The sequence below is a fragment of the Chiloscyllium punctatum genome, chromosome 35 (genome assembly GCF_047496795.1).
Source record: "Chiloscyllium punctatum isolate Juve2018m chromosome 35, sChiPun1.3, whole genome shotgun sequence".
In the NCBI taxonomy this organism is placed as follows: Eukaryota; Metazoa; Chordata; class Chondrichthyes; order Orectolobiformes; family Hemiscylliidae; genus Chiloscyllium; species Chiloscyllium punctatum.
The window spans coordinates 63,911,373-63,930,545 of NC_092773.1; positions in this window are offsets into that span (position 1 = coordinate 63,911,373).

The following is a 19,173-nucleotide window of genomic DNA, read 5'->3' on the forward strand; positions in this document are numbered from 1 at the left end:
TGAGTCCTAGTGGTCGCAGTAGTCTGGCTGTCAGTTCAGAAATGCTCCTGATGTATGGTAGTGTGGCTAGTCCTTTGGGTTGCGGCATGTCCTCGTTCAATTGTCTCTCCCTTAGGCATCTGTTGATGAAATTGAAAGGGTATCCGTTTTTGGCGAATACCTTGTATAAGTGTTCCTCTTCCTCTTTTTGTAGTTCTGATGTGCTGCAGTGTGTTGTGGCCCTTTTGAATAGTGTCCTGATGCAACTTCGTTTGTGTGTGTTGGGATGGTTGCTTTCATAGTTTAGGACTTGGTATGTGTGTGTGGCTTTCCTGTATAACTTTGTGATGAATTCTGCGTTCGGTGTTCTCTGTACCATCACGTCGAGGAATGGGAGTTGGTTGTCCTTTTCTTCCTCTCTCGTGAATCGGATTCCTGTGAGTGTAGCGCTGATGATCTGGTGTGTGTTCTCTATTTATGTGTTTTTAATTATTACAAAGGTGACATCCACGTATCTGACCCAGAGTTTGGGTTGGATTTGTGGTAAGACTGTTTGTTCTAACCTTTGCATTACTGCTTCTGCTATGAGTCCAGAGATCGGTGAGCCCATGGGTGTTCCGTTGTTGAATGCGAAGTGTGTTGTGAGGCACAAGTCCAGTTGTCCAAAGGACGAGGCACACTACCATACATCAGGAGCATTTCTGAACTGACAGCCAGAATACTGCGACCACTGGGACTCATAACAGCACACAAACCAACAGCCACGCTCAGACAACAACTTACCAGAACAAAGGATCCGATACCGAACATGAGCAAAACTAATGTAGTTTACAAACTCCCATGCAAGGACTACACAAAACACTACATCGGACAGCTCGAAATGACAACCGGATTCGGCAGAGACAGACCACTATAAATGCCGGAGGAAACAGTAGAGAAGCGCTTCACAGGAGGCTCCCAAGCACTGAGGATGTCACCTAGACAGGGGACGAAGTATAGAGAACTGTTGTAGGCTGCAGCGTGACATTGACAGTATGAAGAGATGTGCTGAGAGGTGGCAGATGGAGTTCAACCTGTATAAGTGCGAAGTGATACATTTTGGAAGGTCGAACTTGAACCTTGAGTTCAGGACTAAAGACAGGATTCTTGGCAGTGTGGAGGGACAGCGGGAACTTGGTGTGCAGGTGCATAGATCCCTAAAAAGTGCCACCCAAGTGGACAGGGTTGTTAAGAAAGCATATGGTGTTTTGGCTTTCATTAACAGGGAGATTGAGTTTAACAGCCGTGAGATCTTGTTGCAGCTCTATAAAACTTCGGTTAGACCGCACTTGTAATACTGCGTCCAGTTCTGGTCACCCTATTATTGGAATGATCTGGATGCTTTGGAGAGGCTTCAGAGGAGTTTTACCAGGATTCTGCCTGAAATGGAAGTCTTATCTTACGAAGAGTGGTTGACTGAGCTCGGACATTTTTCATTGGAAAAATAGAAGGAAGAGAGAGGACCTAATTGATGTACAAGATAATGAGAGGCACAGATAGAGTTTATAGCCAGAGACGTGTTCCCAGGGCAGAAGTTGTTCACGCGAGGGGTCATAGTTTTAAGATGTTCGGCAGAAAGTATAGAGGGGATGTCAGAGGCGTGTCCTTTATGCAGAGAGTTGTGAGAACATGGAATGCGTTGCCAGAAGCTGTTGTGGAAGCGAGGTAATTGGGGATATTTAAGAAACTGCTAGACATGCATATGGTCACAGAAATATGAGGGTTTGTACATTAGGTTTACCTTACATGAGAATCAATGGTCGGCACAACATCGTGTGCTGAAGGGCCTTTTCAGTGCTGTAATTTTCTATGTTCCATATTCTATGTTCCATGTTCTATTTGCAATTATACTTAGATCTTGTCGCTACCTGCCTGAAATACATAAGTATAGTGAAGAAGGGTGTAATGTCAAAAGACAAAGCACCGCGTTAGGTTAAAAAAGTTTAGAGTTGAAAAATGTGGTGCTGGAAATACACAGCAGGCCAGGCAGCATCCGATGAGCCTGGCCTGCATTGTTTTTCCAACACCACATTTTTCAACGCTGGTCCCCAGCATCTGCAGTCCTCACGTTCTATTAAAGGTTTAGATGCAAGGCAGTCAGTGCAATATAGTTAAAACGTGAAGCATTAATTCATGCAACAGGTAGAAAAAATGAAGGAACAAGGTAACATTTAACGTTAAAGTATTTCTTACTTCGAACTGGTAAACTGAAAGAAGGATTTGAACCTTAGACATATTTTAATGAGTCTTTTTCCTTGAAGAAATTATGACTCCTCTGTTTCTGTGATATAAGCCGCTGTTTTCCTCCTCCAAAAATAGTTCATGCACCTCCTCAACAAGTATCCATCCACATCCACATTCCAACCAAACGAAAAATCCATCTCTATCAATCTCTGAAGTGTTTCAGAACACAATCATTCATCAACTGAGTGGAATAAGATATGAGAAATTGAAGATTATATGTTTAAACGTGAATTTATTACTGAGAAATTAGAATGAATGCACAAAATGCTGTAGGATCCGTGCGTTATTATGCAAGAATCATAAACCTTTATTCAGACTTAGCAACTAATAAGGAAGTTTTTATTTAAAATCTGAGTTTGTATAAGCAGAACTGAATAATGATTTGGAGGATAGTGCGTTAATATCCAGGACTCCAGGGATTTAGTGAGCTCAGTTGGCTGAATGTCCGAATTGAAGTACAGAATGGTGTCAATTGTGTTCTTTGAATTCCCGCAGCGGTGCAGGAAATTTCTGTGTTGACTTCATCGAAGCACAATGGCCACAAGTATTTCTTACTAATGAACATAAAGTTTTGATCAAGGAAGAATGTCTACACTGACGCGCTTTCACTGGCTAAGTGCCAGACAGATCGATACGAGGGATGATATTACTTATAGTAGAACGATGAGAGTGACGGAAGCTATTGTACTCACTCCATGTTTGCAAATAAAACAAAAATGAATGACGAAAACAAGTCCTGGAGAATTTACACGAAGTCAGTGAATGCGATGCAACACGATACATTATTGGCCTATGTATTATTGGTTAATGTAAATTATGTGGGAATAAGAGCAGAATAGTTCAGTGCTATTCTATTGAGAAAATAAACCAGAAACATCTGTTCCATATTGTTTGGGATTCTCGAGTTGAACCTCGTAATGTCTTGCTTCTAAGGACCGTCAGTATTTGGGAATTCAAATGCACTGTTGGTCATTAAATAAAAGCAGATGATGCACAAGTATCCTTTCATAATCATACCAGTCTCTATCTGACCACAACTGCAACACGATGAACAGTTAAATTATTTTTATTGTAATAAACAAGTTCTCAGGATTAAAGATGCACTGGAGACATGCCAGAGAAGTTTCGGAAATTTTATGCAAGGAATTGATGTGCTTCTTCAGAGATCAAACTAGATTAGTTTGCGCATGTATTCATTGGAATTTGTAAAATTGAGAGAAGACCCTGATGAGGAAAATATATATAAGATTATCTGTGATCATGACAGGATAGTTATCAAAAGATTATATCCCCTTGCGGTAGATTCTGTGACCGGAGAAAGTATCTTCAACTTAAAAGATCCCAATTTATGACAGAGATAGCGAAGACTTCTCGCAGAGAGTAATGAGTGAAAGGGTTTTCCTAGCTGTGTCAATAATTAGAGTCAAGTGTGATGGGGGGGGGCAGATTTCCAAGTACTAAAGGAACGAAGGATTACGAGAATAAGAATGAGAGGTTCATTTGAGAATGCAGTGATTAGTATAGTTAAAAATCACACAACACCAGGTTATAGACCAACAGGTTTATTTGGAAGCACACTAGCTTTCGGAGCGACTCTCCTTCATCAGGTGATTGTCGAGGGCTCGGTCGTAACACAGAATTTATAGCAAAAATTTGCAGTGTGATGTAACTGAAATTATACATTGAAGAATTGATTGTTAAGCCTTTCATCTGTTGGAATACAATGATAGTTTCACTTCTTTCATGTGTAAGACGCAAAATACTTTTTTTTAAAGTTGCATTCTCGGGTTAGCTGAAAACAATGTTGATAGCTAGACAATATGTTGAAGGTGTTAGCCCCCGTGTTCTCTGTCTATGAACTGATGTTGAGATTGATTCTAATCTAAAAAGTAAGATAACAGAGTTTTACATAGATTCATGCAGTTTTTGAGCTCAGGAGTTCTACATGAATGTATGTAGTTTTTGAGCAAATTGCAATGTAACTCTGAAAGTGCAAAAAGATTCAACACACAAAATATATGTGTGCATGTGGGTCTTTGTCTGTCAGTGTGTGTCTCTCTCTGGCCTGGGGGTTGTGAATGTGAGAAAGTATGTGTGTGTGTGTGTGTAGTGAGTGCATAGTATCTTAAGTCTGTGAGGGAGTGTGTGTGTGTATATAAGGGTGTGTGTGGGTGTCTGTGTGCGTGACTTTGTGCACTTGTGTCCGTGTGTCTGTGTGAGAGTGTGTGTGTGTGTGTAGGAATATCTGTGTGTGTGTGTAGTGCAATGGTGATTACCTGTAATGTGACATGAACCCAAGACCCCGGTTGAGGCCCTCCCTATGGGTACCAAAATCAGCTATCAGCCTCTGCTCGGTCACTTTCCTCTGCTACCTGTCCCGTAGTCCACCTTGGAGGATGGTCACCCGAAGGTCTCAGGCTGAATGTCCTGGACCACTATCACTGAATTCTAATAGATGGAGGGCTGAACAGACAATCAATTCTTCAATGTTTAACTTCAGTTATATCACAGTGCAAATTTTTGCTATAAATTCTGTGTTACGATCGAGCTCTCCACAATCACTTGATGAAGGAGCGTCCCTCCGAAAGCTAGTGTGCTTCCAATTAAACCTGTTGGACTATAACCTGGTGTTGTGTGATTTTTAACTTTGTACACCGCAGTCCAACACCGGCATCTCTGAAACGTGATTAATATACGCATTACTGAAGCAAGAATTGTTGTTTAGTTCCCCGACATGGAATCCAACCTTTGCTTCCATAGATGGCTATGGAGATAAGCTTTGAGAGTGTGATTAGACGGGCAGCATTTGCGGGAGCTGAAACAGACAGCATGGATCGAATGGCTTTCTTATGTACTGTAAAATCTCATGACCATATCAGTCTCGATGTTAGTGAATGGTGAAGAACCGACTTGATGGTCTGAATGGATTATCTCGGCAGCTTTATGTTTTGTCTTACTCTGATGCTGTGGGATCAAAACGGGGTAAAACGTAAGAGAATGCTTCAATTTATGTTTGAATCCAGGACACGAATTCACTGTTTAAAAATCAGGAGTTGCCATTGAAAAAAGCGCTTACATTCTTCTTTTTAAATGCAGTCATGTCGTGGAACTTGGTGCTTGACAAGATGCTGAAGGAAATATTCGATCATATTTTAACGGCACAAATCGATCTGTTTTTGTTCGACAAGGACTTGAAAGCTTATGAAAAACAGGCAGGAATTCGAATTGAACGTTACAGTCTGGTCAGCTATGGTATTGTTAAATCGGGTGCAGCCTGCAGAAAGTGAATGACTTACTGGTCGTTATGCTGCTTTTGTTTGTCTGTACTGAAACAGAAGGTTGAAAACTGTCGTATACCTGTAAGAAAATTAATAAAAATGATACTTTTCGCCCCTGAAATATAAAAAAGGACCAATCATTCAAGAAAATGTAGTTTGACTCATCAGAAGATGAAATCTCATTTTCATAGAGGCAATGTTAGGACAGTGGGGACATTTACAAACTTCAATCAATACACCTCTCTCTCTTCTAAACTCCCATGGAAACGAGTTGCACTTTCCTCATAAAATAGCTCATGCATGCCTGGCATGAACTAACTACATTTTCTCTGGAATGTTTTCATAGCATGGACATAAAAAATAGAATTAATTAGCAAAACTGCACAGGAGAATCATGATGTGATCTCACTGATTTCATACATTTCTACAGTTTAATACCTTTACACTCATGTACAATACACAGTCCATACAGTCATTGAGGGATATAGACTGTTTATTTTATCTTGCTCTCCGGTTACATTGACAATTATTGTCGTGGAAATCACCACATTATTACGATTGTTCGGACCTTATTCCAACCATCAAATACATGATTTAACTAACGATAATATGTGTCATTATAAAATCATTTCTCTTTCTGCCTCCTAGTTGGATCCCGGATCCATTGGAGTTTTGCAATCTTGTCAGTGGTGAGTATCCTTTTGATCCATCTCCAGTCAATGACTGAGTCTGGACCAATCAGTCTGCAGCACTTCGTCTTCCACTTTTCGCAGAAGTTAGTTTCTGGTCTAATTTGAAGTCTAATAACACAACCACGTAATTCGACCACCATTCCATTCCCAACCTCTGTCCATGTCTCAGTTCCTCGACGACTGGAACATGTATGTCCTATGGATAACTGTAGTCTCAGTTATTCCAATACTTGTCTCAACGACATTTCACCCAACCTCGAAAATACTTCAGCTCATCCTTGGGCCCCCAATTACTCAGAGTCCTGTTCAGCCATTACTTCTGCCCTCATTTACCTACACTGGCTTTCGATGTGCTAAGGCTTCCATATTAATATTCCCTGCATTTTTAGGGACAATCTAATGTGTCACTCCACAAATGAGTCACATTCCGACATCATTTTCACACTTACTCTGAATCTTTTCCTTTCCAAAATTATCTCTACTTTTCGAGTGAATGGCCTTTTTCTTTATTTCTCTTCTTGACATGAATTTGGACTTTGTAGAGTGGTGCTAGCGTTATGAAGTTCATAACCAACGAAATGGTATAAGTTGTGTTGCACTCACTTCTGTTGTATACAAATTAGCTCTCTGTTAAGTATAGCATTTGCGTCATTTTGACACACGTATTTGCAAGTTGTTCTGATTCTGTTATTTGGTTGTCTGCTTGTCAATTTGAGCGAAATAAGGAGGCCCCCTTCCTGGCTGCGAACCCATACCTCTCAGCTTGGATTATTGGCAAGGAACAGTCGTAAAGCAGAAGCAGAGGTTTGTTTGAATTACTAATAGATTAAATTGAGCTGTGAAAGTGGACGAAAGTGAAAGTCAGTTGATGAACAGCAGCGTATATGTGAAGAAGTATTACATAACGATCCGTGAAAAAAGTCAAAATAACTGACTGAGATGACAGATCATCCATGATTTCCGAATTTATGAGTTTCTAATTTTTCAAAAACAAAATGAACACCGTCTGATACTGAATTCAGTGTGATCTGAATGTAAGTTAAGCTAAGCTTGGGAATTTACAGATACTGCGTACATAACGAATCTTATTATACACTATGATCAATAAATTAAGCAGAAGTTGCAGGCGGAGGAAGCTTTGTAAAGACAGTGGGTAACAGATCTGTTTATGAACTTAGCCGTGCTGCTCTGTCGATCCATGTTATTGATCATTGGCTCGTCGGTCAAAAAATATCAGGGAACCTCCATATAATTCAGCGTCAAACAATGCGTGAATTTGCGTGCCACAGAATTCTTAATTCCAATGATCATTGCGAGACATTCTTCACACCTGTCCGACTAAATTTTGGGACGATTAATATTTCCTTTCTGTATCCATCATCCGGTCGCAATAAAAACATTCCAATGTAAAATGCCTTGTGATATGGTCTCATACATGCACTGAAACGTATGGTAAATCTTAGGCCTCGCAGTATCTGTCAGAGAAAACAGAGTGACCCTTTCAGGTACAGAGACCCATCTTCACAGCAGAATAGTGTTTCAGTATGAGGTATGAGGTTCAGAGTGAAGAACAAGTCATCCAAGTTTCTTTTGTCAGCAGTATATAACGGGTTTATTATAAAGATCATCTTCCTCAACAAAGATGCAAAGACATTTGATGAACATTTTTGAATATGCAGATATGCTAATGTATGTACAATTCTGTAAAATACTGATACATATGCACACACTGACACGACGCAGCCATTTGATATCGACACACACACTCACATACACATATTAAAACACGTACTGACATAAACAAACATGCACATAGACATACTGACACAGATACACCTACACGTGTTCCAGACATTAACAAATGTATTAACACACTTCGGCATAGATTTTACACTGTATGTACAGCGATAATATTTCGTAGAGGAATCGATTGAAAGAATTGAAGACGAGTGGGTCAACTCAACTATGGTATAAGGATCCAACAGAGTCATTAAATTCATCAGGACCTGAAGGCTACAATTTTATCTGGTATTTCAGTGGGAAAAGATTTCAAACGACAATGTGAGTAGTAAAGTGCCAACACACACACAGACTCTCTAAGGTGTGAGTGCCCCAGTGCACTGACCCCAGAAGTTATTTCACATTATCCAATTAACATTCTTTAAAAGATCTGAAGAGACGCCATACGTTCGCTGTGGTTAAGAGCAAGGATTCAATAGGTCATCCAACTTGGAAACATGTAAGGAGATATGCAACATGGAAAAGTACGGATTGTGGGAAGGATTACAACTGCTCAGAGCAGCTAGTGATGATGACCCGCCTTCTGGAAACTTTGTTGCCCGTGTGCTATCAGTAGACCCACATTGTAAGGGAGAGGAAATCCAGAATTTTGACAGTGACAGGAGAGGAATGGCAAAATATTTCCAGGTCAGGATGATAACTGGTTTGTTGGGTTTTTCTACCTACTTGCTACCCTTTTCCTTTGAGATGGAAGTCGTTGTGAATGTGAAAGGTACGGTTTCAAGAGGCTTGTTGAATTTCGGCAGTGTATCTTGTGGATGGTATAACCTGCATGTCTTAGTCTTTGTTGGTGGACGAAGTGGATCTGCGTCGATGTTGGGTCAGTCATGCGGTGCTGATCAATTTGGCTGTTCTGTTCTGGGTGCTGTTGAGCTTTGCATTTTTGTTGGAACTGCAGTGAGGAGTCCTCAAGAAGGTCCTGACTGAAATGTTTCTTGCGACTTGGATGCTGCCTGACCCGCTGTGCGTCTCCTGCATCGTGCATTCTCAATACTGTACTTGGTCAGACAAATAAGGAGTATTACTTACTTCTGTCTTGTAAAGGAATAAACGATAGGTGGAGAAAGAACCCAAAGAAGGAGAGGAAAATTGGCCAAAGAGAGTCTAACGATCTGGCCAGGAGAGTGAGAATCGATTAATGGAGACAGTTAGTGAGTATTCGTAGGTGGTGTGTAATGGCAGGCAGTCTGATAGATAGGCTTCAGGGAACAAAGAATTGTAATACTTGCTGTATAAATTCCGGAATCTGATTTATCTTGTGGCTGCATAACGCTGTTGCAATTAATTTCTCATAAAGACCAGAACTTTTACCGCAAGTAGAGAGGTCTTTTGTCATTCTTTGCCAATGTCAGGCATCAAGCGCCTATCAACTCTCATCCCATTTTCCAGATCTTATTCTGTAGCTTTATGCGCTGTGGTGCTTCAAGTGGTAATCGTTTATTCAAAACAATTCCAGTTCCAGCAAAATGCTATCACCACACTCATATTTCTCTGAACTCCCTTCGCTGCCTTCCGCATGGAACCTTCCCTCTAGGTGATTCTACCTTTACGCCCAACACCTCCCCACATGGCACCGTGGAATCTTCCCCTGCAATTGCTGAAGATGTGAAACATGCATGCATAAAAATATCAGAAATAGGAGCAGGGGTTATCCCTCCAGCCCTGTGAGCCTGCTCCGCCATTCAATACGTTCATGGCTGATCATTTCGAGCGCTCAGATCCATTTACCCGTCCTCTCGGGGTATCCTTGCCTTCCTTTATTGTCCAAAATTAAGATCTTATCCTTAAAAACGTTTAATAAAAGAGGCGTCAACTACTCTGCTGAGCAAAGAATTCCAATTTTGAAAGTGGGGACTGCAGATGTTGGAGATGAGAGCTCAGAATGTAGTGCTGCAAAACGCGCAGCGGGTCAGACAACATCCAATGAGCAAGAAAATTGACATTTCGGGCAACAGCTTTTCATCGGGAATCAAGGATTCCAAAGAGTAACAGTCCTTTGGATAAAAACGTTTCCTCTCAATTCAGTGCTGAATCTGTTCCCTCTAATCTTGAGGCTATGCCGTGGTGTCCAAATTTCAGCCGTTAGTGAAAACATCCTTTCTACTTCTACCTAACCTACTCCCTTCAATGTTGTACATATTTCTATAAGGTCTGTCCTCATTCTTCTGAATTCCAATGAGTATAACTTCAATCTCATCAGTGTATCCTCATACCCCAATTCCTCCAACTCCGGCATTATCCCAGTGAACTTCTTCTGCACCCCTTCCAGTACCAGTCTATTCTTTCTCAAGTAAGGAGACCAAACTTGCTCACATTACTCTAAGCATGTACCTCACCAGCACCCCGTAAAGGTGCAACATATCCTCCCTCTATTAAACTCAAACTCAAACTCTTAAGAAATGAAATACAACATTACATTTGCCTACCTAATAACTTGTTGTACCTGCAGACAAAATGTTAGTGATTCCTGCAAAAAGACACACATGTCCCTATCCACAGCACATGCTTCAACAAGTAATAACCCTTTTTACTCTAATGTTTACCGAAATGGATGACTTCACATTCCATCTGCCAGACCTTTGCCCACTCAGCCCATGTTTCTATATTCCTCTACAATGCTACGCAGTCCTCTGCACACTGTCCTATGCCATTCATCTTCGTTTCATCCCAAAATCCAAATCATCAATATAAATTGCGTTCGATAAGGTTCCCGACATTCGTCTATAGTACAAAATGAGTAAGAACGGGATTGTGGGAGATATAGCAGTTTGGATCAGTAATTGGCTTGATGAAAGAAGACAGAGGGTGGTGGTGGTTGATGGGAAATATTTATCCTGGAGTCCAGTTACCAGTGGTGTACAGCAAATGTCAATGTTGGGACAACTGCTGTTCGTCATTATTTATAAACGACCTGGATGAGGGCTAAGAAGGATGGGTTAGTAAATTTGCTTACAGCACTAAGGTCGATGGAGTTGTGGACAGTGACGAAGGATGTTGTAGGTTACAGAGAGACATAAAAAAGAGGAAGAGCTGGGCTGAGAGGTGGCAAATGGACTTTAATGCGGACAAGTGTGAGTTGATTCACTTTGGTCGGTTTAACCTGAATGCAAAGTACTGGGCTCATGGTAAGATCATTGGTAGTGTAGATGAGCAGAGAGATATCGATGTTCAGTTGCACAGATCCTTGAAAGTTGTCTCCTAGGTGCGGCGACACTTGGAGTATTGTGTACAGTGCTGGTCACCGCATTATTAGAAGCTGCATTAGTTTGCCAACGCTCGTTTTTCCATAATAAAGATTGTTTCCAAGTCCTCACCGACCTCCGTCTCTTTATAATTACTCGCATGTGTTAGTGACTTCCGCTGTGACGAACGGTACAAAATAACTGTTCAATGACTCAGTCATTTCATCACTAACTAACTGATAACTAAATGCCTAAGGGCCAAAGTTCACCTTAACCACTCTTTTTCTTTTTTTTTGGTTGAAACTTCTGCTAAATATATTATATTCTGTGTTAGTTTTTTTTTAATCTTGTTTTTTCTTACGATTCTTTACAGCACTTTTTGTGGCTTTCTTTTGACCTTGAAGGCTTTCAAAATCTTCCAGTTTCATGCTGATTTCGACCACTTTGTGTGCCTTCTCCAGGAATTTGATAGTCTCCCTTTTTTCTTGAGCCTCCCATGGCGGATTGCACCTTTTCTTACAGTCCTTCCTTTTCACTGGAATATAATTTCGATGAGCGGTTTGAAAAAATGTATTTGAACGTTCAGCTCATCAGCTGGTTCACCATAAGTTTTTCTTTTGTTTTCAGTCTACTTTCGCTCGGCCCGCACCATTCTATTATAGAGCCCCTTGGACATGCACAGGAATCTGGCATTGGCTTTTAAATTCACCCTCTCTATCTGCATTATAAATTCAACCACACTGTGATCACTCCTTCCGAGAGGATCATTAACGATGAGGTAATCAATGATGCCTGTCTCACGACGGAGGACCAGATCGATGAAAGCTGGCGAACTCGTCGTTTCTTTGGCATACTGTCCAGGAAAACCATCACGATAAAATCGAACAAAGTCCTCCCCAACGCAATACTGACTGAGCTAGTTCGATACATCTACATGTTGATTAAAATCCACAAATAAAGGAGCCGGCACATTTTGACCGGCACTACTTAGTTCTTTGTTCATTGACCTCCGCAATGTAATCACTTATTTTGTGGTTTAAATACTACGCCTATTAATGAAGTTTTCTTCTTACACTTTCTAATTTACACCAAAATGAATTCAAACTCAATCTCCATCGAACCCATACCATCTCGCAGTACAGCCTTGAAGTCGTCCTTGAATATCAGACTCTCCTGTCTGTCCTTCCGAATAGTCTGAAAAAATTGGATAGTTAACTCCCAGTCATGACCATCCTGTATCTATGTCTCCGTAATGGCAAGTGAAACAAATTCATTCGTGATGAGTTGTGCCATTAACTCTTCATCTTTGTTACAAATGCTACGATCATTTGGTAATCTGTCTTCATGATAGCTTTCTTACCCTCATGATTTCCAACATCTGTCATAATGTCTCCTGAATAATCCTTCCTTTGTGCATTTTGTTTCCTCACCTGTCCATTTACGTCCTCCCTCCTCAGTATCCAAAGGCCCAAATACACATTCAAGATGAAGGAACACTTTGCCTGCACTTCGCATAACCCAGTCTCGTACATTTACTGTTCGCTATGTGGTTTCCACTATATTGGGAAATGAAGTTTGAACTGACTGGCTGCTTTGCGGAACATCCCAGCTCCGTCTTCAAGAAAGACCCTGAACTATCACTTCCAGGCCCTATTAACAGACAAGCCCGTTGCCCGGTCAACATCTTTGTCTCAGGCTTACTGCAGTGTTCCAGCGAAGCTCCGTACAAGCGTGAAGAACAACATCTTATTTTCCATTTGTGGATACTTCAACCTTCCGGACTCCATCAATTTCAATATTTTAAGGGCGTGAACTCCATCATGCCTTCGCCACCTACCCCACACGCCACTCCTTGTTATCACATCGTCAGACATTACACACTATCTACGTTGAGTCACTAACCGTCTCCAATAAAAACTACTCACACTCCAAGCTAGATGGTTATTCATTAGTCTGTCCAATTCTTCTTCTCTCTCTTTGAGGTCTATACACACCTACCGTTTACTGATTACCCCAACCCCACCACCCTGTCTTCTGCAGATAGGACAAAATTTTCTTGGTGCCAACATTTCTGACGAAGGGACACTGGACCCGAAATGCTAACTCTTATTTCTCTATTCAGTTGCGACCAGACCTGCTAAGCTCTTCCAGCACCTTCTGTTTTTGCCCTGGTTGGAATCTTGATACTGTGAATGATCGAGGAAGGACGGAAGTGTGTGTGCCCCATTGGAAGCCTGAGATTGTCCATGCTCAGTGTTCCCCTGAACCGAAGACAGTACGCTGTTCCAGTTGAAAACTTCTGTTGGGGATTGCTCCCAGTACAATGTGTGCCATCGTCATCAACTACTTAGGTCAGTTAATATAGCAATCATGTGCATGGGATTTATACCGCAGTTCTAAAACAGATTCAGTATCACGTGATAAGTTCGATGCAAACTTATTTGGGTGGCTGAAGTTTTCTGGAGCCGTTTCACATCGTAACCGAGATGGTATTGGAGATTTTGACAGGCTAAAATGAGACAAATCCCCAGCTCGGGATGGAGTTGTGTCTCACGTTGCTTTGTGAGAAAAGAGAGAAAGTTACACATGTTCTGACCAATGTTTTATATTGCTTTATGGACATCTGGGAGTAGTTCGAGGACTGCAGGACTACTAATGTGGTTCCAGTTTTCAATAAGGCTGGTAGAGATAATGCAGCGAATTACAGAGCCGTGAGTCGAGCATCACTAGTCGGGAAACATGTGGAGAAACCTCTTAAGGAGAAAATTAATTGCAACTTCTCCAGACAAAGTTAGACCAGCGAGAGTCAGCATGGTTTTGTCAGAGGAGTTCATACATGACAGATCAGATTAAATATATTTTAGGGAGTGATCAGAGATGTAAACGAGGGTAGTGAAGTTGATTTTGTTTATGAAGATTTTGGAAAGCCTTTGACAAGATCTGACACCAGAGACTGGTGACAGGGCTTTGGTGTCACGTGGTAAGTTCGATGCAAACTTATTTGGGTGGCTGGAGACAAAGTATGGTTCTGTTTCTGTGACGTGGAGCTGGTATTCAGTGGTCTACCACAAAGATCAATATTTTGTCCCTTAATGGTTGTGATTGCACATAAAGAATGTGGAAATGATGTGGGGGAGATAATAAGAAAATTTGAGGAGGATATGAAGATTGGCAAAGTGGTTAACAGTGAGGAAGACCGTCTTAGATTCCAGGATTTTAGACGTGGATTTGTCAAACGACAGTTATCTGTCCCTCATCCCGATCGTGGTTTCAATTCTGTAGCTCTCGTAGTGATGACGGTGGCAGCTGTCTGGCCCTCGGAATGATGATGGTAACAGTTTTGTGGCCCTCGTAGCGATTGTGGGGGCGTTTGTCTGCCCGCATAGCGACAATGGCAGAGGTCACCACTGTCAACACCACTGTCCCCAGAACACCTGGATGAGCATCACTTCCCAAATGTCGTCACTCCTGGTACACCAATACGAAGCCCACCCCTGTTAAAGTCTCCGCCCCCTCGCAGATCTCGCCCCATTCCAGGATCTGGTCCCTAGCCTTGCCAGGTTTTCACTTTCTTCCCAGATCTCCCCCTCTTTGAGAGCAAACAAACGATCATTAGTATAGCCCGTATCTTTATTCCCATCCCTTCTCATACCAACGAATTCAATATGTGATGTGACATCAAACACTGCTGCCATGTCCGCGTCTGAGCTCACTTTTTCAACGAAGACTCCTTCCCACCATCCAAGGACCCCATAACCCACCTCCAAAACACTTCACCTCCCTGCTCAAACCATACTGAGTTGTTTCCCGCCCTCGAGCCCTTTACTTTGAAATGCCGACGAGATATTCACAGCCTCAGCCTGTCTACACACTTCCGCACTCCAAGGTCTTAAACTCACAAATCCCAGTCCACCACTCCCTTTGCTCCAATGTTAAACTCATCATCAAACCAGCAGAGACGGAGGTTCAGTGGTAGTTTGTTGCACTGACCTCTACACTGCTGAAGCCAGGGACCAACTTAAAGACACCTCCTCCTACCACCCATTCGATCACGACCTCACTCCCAGAACCAAACGATTATCTCCCAGACCGTACGCAACCTCATCACATCAAGGGATCTCCCAGCCACAGCTTCCAACGCTTCGGGAACTGCTCAAAACCAGAATTCAAACCCATATGGAAGATCTACAAGCCTGACAACCTCCGGTGACCTGTCATCTCAACCAGTTGTGCCCCAACGAAATCATTTCCAAACACCGCGATATTGCCATTCCCCCAAAACCACCCCCCCACCCCCACCACTCAGGGACAGGAACTCCACTCATATTGTTGGGATGCCACTAACGCCCTGTAGCTCCTCCAAGATTTCCGTTACCCTGCCCCCCAACGCTTCATCTTCACCATGGACATACAGTACCTGTAAACTTCCACACACCATGACGAGGACATCAAGCACTCCATTTCTTCCTCTCCTGACCACTCCATCAGTACCCTTCCACTGACAGTCTTATTCCGTTGGGTGAACTGGCCCTCACACTCAACAATTTCTCCCTTCGAATGCTCCCACTTCCTCCAGACGAAAGTGGTAGCCATGGTCACCCGTAAGTGCCCGAGCTATGCCTGCCTTTTTATCGGCGACATGGAACAGTCTATCTCCCGCAACACTGCAGACATTTTCCTCCAATACATTGATGACTGCTTTGGCCCAATCTCATTCTCCCACGCAGAGTTTGAACAGTTCATCAACTTCAGCACACATTCCACTAGCACGTCATCTTCACCTGGACCATCTCTGACCCCTCTCTCGCCTTAATGCACCTCGCCATCTCCATCAACGGTGACCAATTGAACACTGACACTTTTTGACAACCAAACAACTCCCACAGCTACCTGGATGACACAACATCCCACCCTGCCTCCTGCAAAAAATATTATTTTTATTCCAAAATCCTCCGCCTTTTCCGCATTTACTCCCACGAAAACCACAAAAAATACCAGATGGCCTACTTCTTTAAACAACGCAAATTCCCACGTACAGAAACAGAGGATGGTTTTGGAGGTTTGTTATTCAGAGTGGAGTATAGTGACTGGTGCAGTGCCCAATGATCGGAGCTGGGTCTTCTACTTTTTGTAATTTACATAAATGATTTTAATGCGAGCATAAGAGGTACAGTTAGTAAGTTTGAAAATGCCAAAAAAAATTGGAGGTGCAGTGGATTTCCCTCTTAAGTTAACTCCTGTTTTATTTATGCTCTTCCAAGGAACCACTCGATACCTCCAGTGTATAATTTACATTTGCTTTCTTCTTTTTCTTAAACTAACCCTCAATTTCTTTAGGGTTTCCTATACCTACCAGCATTCCCTTTCCATACCAGCCTTTCCTTTCACCCCAACAGGAATATACTTTCTCTGGGTTCTCTGGATTCCCGTTATTTCTGTTTCTGAAGGCTTCCCATTTTCCAGCCGTCACTTTACCAGCGAACGTTTGCCCCCAATCAGCTTTCGAAAGTTCTTGCCTAATGCAGTCCAAATTTGCCTTTCTCCAATTTAGAACTTCAACTTTTCGACCTGATCTATCCTTTTCCATTATTATTTTAAATCTAATGATGCTTATAAGGGTAAAGAGGCAGTCGCAATCCAGAATATTCAAGTTGGAGTGCAAAGACTCATAAATCATGGCTGTGACACATGGCTGCTGAACCAAAATCTAAAACCTTCCAGTTGTTTCGTTTGCAATTCTAACAGAATGAGCATGGCAAGTTGTTCGTGCCTCTACGTGTGTCCAACACCCAGGGGAAATACAACTGAGCATTTAATAACTGCCCAATGTTGCCCAAAGATTGCCCAAATTCATTAAATTCTGGACATCCTGAAGTAAGCAACTGGAATTACTGCAGATTTGTAAGCCAATTAAAAATCAGATTGGACACTCTAACGGATCGGGGCATGTAGGAGCATGCTGCGAACCTTAGATTTGAAAACCTGGCTTATCAAACGGGTTTTCACCTCTCATAACTGTGGATCTACCAAATCTTTAAAAGCTAATTTTGAAAAGCCTAAGATGCTCTCAGCATCACTTTCGTTCCGGAAACTAGGATCCCATTCAGTAATCACGCAAATATCTTGTGGCCAATTAGCGAGAATTGTATTAGCCTGTCTCGGAGCATTTTGTCCCTGGCGAGCTTTCCTTTTTAGTTTTGAACGGGACAAAAGAGCAAACGCCCACTATATATCATCTCTCAAAGATTATCGGCTGGTGACCTGGAAGAACCAGGATATCTATTGCCTTGATTGAAGCAGATTTACCACGACGCTTCTGTGTTATCCTCGAGATGCAAATAGACTATGATCAGCGAGATTAGTTTCATTTGTCCCTGCCGGCAGGAATCCTCCTTCACTTATAATTCAGCGATTCCATTATCCTGGAATGGAAGAAAAGAAAAACAGGAAGCAAAGCACAAACACCAAAACAAACAGGCCAAAGCCGAACAGAGAAACAAGACAAAACAGCAGAACATGACAAGCCAAAACAGATACAACAGAGAAACAGATTCAGACAACAAATATTGGGATCCCTCCCAACAACGCAATGCAAACACCGCCGAATTAAACACAAAGTGTGGCGCAGTCTCCTTCAACCCAAGATTGCTTCAGAGATTCAGAACAGCCCGTACTTAATAGGGAACCGAGCTCCCTACTCATGCTAGTCGGCTCAAAGGACAAAATGCTGGGGGAGCTTTATGAAACCGTCCAAAAATAATCGCTCTTGTCACAGGCCGTATCCCGAAGCTCAATGTTTCTAAGAGGAAAAAGAAAACGATCCTGCGGATCAAAACAAAATGAAAAAAAGTCTCTGGAACCACAGCCAAAAGAGAAACAATCTGGCAGGCAACTTAGGGAAACGGCGCCAGCGGTGAATTAAACTCCCCTGTGTTGTGGCGAGAAAATTGTATTTACAACAACGCAGGACCCCGTACATACAATGAGGAACCGTGTACGCCTTCTAAACTCAAACACAACATCTTATTCGTGAAATGAAAACACATAACATCGTAGGCTCAGGGACAAAACGTCGTTTACCTTCTTCAACCAAAACACAATCCCGTAAGAGTAAAGAAAACACAGAACCACGTATCTTCAGGGAGGAAACCGCCTCTCACTTCTCAACTCCAAACTCAACCCCATTGTTTAAGGGAAGAATTCTCATCTCCCTTTTCAAGTTAAAGCAAAATCACCGACTCAGGGAGGTTGCAAATAAAAGTAAAAAATAAAAGTTTCAGGTCCAAAAACCTCGAGTAATAGGAGTCCTGCAGACGTCTCCAACTGTGAGAACTGGGATAATATTATGCTGTGGGTGACTGGCTTGTCGCGGTCCAATTTCACGGAACAATAACCTGTGCCACACAAATCTTGAGTTATTGACTGTTTATTCATGTGCTCAACGGGAGAGACAAGGCGACCTTATGGTCAAAACTCACTCCGACGAGATAGAGAGAGCTGAGTGGTTGTGGAGGTGACAATCATTTGACAATTAGGTAAAGTTCATTGCCCCACAATGAGCAAGTGGACTCTCAGCCCAATCACGAGCCCCAGTCACATATCGTCTGGACAGTGCTGCTTAATAGTTGATCAGCAAGTAGTAGTATGTGAATAAATGCCTGTAAGAGAAGAAAATTCCCATAGTGGAACGAATGCGCTATCAGGTGCGAGGACATCTGCTGAAGTTGCATCCATCTCACTGAGCCTAGGAACGTACAAGCTTGATGAAACAGACACTCATACAATCGTTAAAAATACTTTCCAGGCTTTGAATATATGAAAATATGTTTGCGTGAGTTATAACACGTCTCCCAGAGAAGGATATGGAAAATCTCTCGGAAATACCACGGGATCATGGGACATGTGCAACGAAACCCGGAAATCATGCATTTCAGTGGCATGTTAGTATCTGGAAGATTG